We start from the raw sequence: 752 nt of genomic DNA on the forward strand, positions 1-752 counted from the left end.
GAAGATCATTGGGTACAGCCGGGACCAGCTGCTTGGAAAGCACCGCCAATCCAGAGATTGAAGCTTGAAGAGGACAATTTGCATATTCCAGGTGCCTTCTGGGAAAAGCGAAGAGTCTCCTTCAGCTAGAAGATCATTGGGTACAGCCGGGACCAGCTGCTTGGAAAGCACCGCCAAACCGGTTTGTTTAATTTGTTTATGCTAGGGTATCACAAGAAATCGCTTCTCGGCCTTTTGGCTAAGATCAAGTGTAGTATCTTTTGAAAAGGCGGTTTTGGATGTTGGCCGACCTAGTAGATTGATACATTATGCACACTGGGGTTTAGGCGCTTGTTAGTACGCCAGGTGGCTAATATAGTCATCTGGTGGAAAGCATGGCCCCCCAGGATCGACGCCATTGGGCCGGGGAAGATCGAAAGCCCGAAGTGTGAAGTGCCCCAGGAGTGGTGACCCTGGGGTGCCTTAACTCACTGGGATTGGGAACCCCACTTGAGTTTATGGCACATTTGCACTAGCACTTCAATATTTCTTTCTTCACACACACCCTTATTCCGGGCCTTCTGGCCTTAGGATGGGGAATTTTTCAATTCCCGGTCGAAGGTCCGGGCAGTATTATACTGTGAAACCTTCACTATTTATTGAATTTTTTTTGTCACTGTGTGTCCACTTTTTCACGTGTGTCCACATCCTTACTAGGATTTTGTCGGGATGCGGTTCCCTTATGGGTTCCTCTCTTGGCAGGTCTAGGGGGG

The 752-nt window shown here is 48.8% G+C and overlaps 1 pseudogene; it reads left to right on the forward strand.

The window, feature by feature from the left end:
- Positions 1 to 218: 218 nt before the first annotated feature.
- Positions 219 to 310, forward strand: LOC141266286 (U2 spliceosomal RNA; annotated as a pseudogene).
- The last annotated feature ends 442 nt before the right edge of the window (positions 311 to 752 follow it).

This window comes from Phyllobates terribilis, unplaced genomic scaffold (assembly GCF_046119375.1).
Source record: "Phyllobates terribilis strain yellow unplaced genomic scaffold, ASM4611937v1 Scaffold_4__5_contigs__length_816908805, whole genome shotgun sequence".
In the NCBI taxonomy this organism is placed as follows: Eukaryota; Metazoa; Chordata; class Amphibia; order Anura; family Dendrobatidae; genus Phyllobates; species Phyllobates terribilis.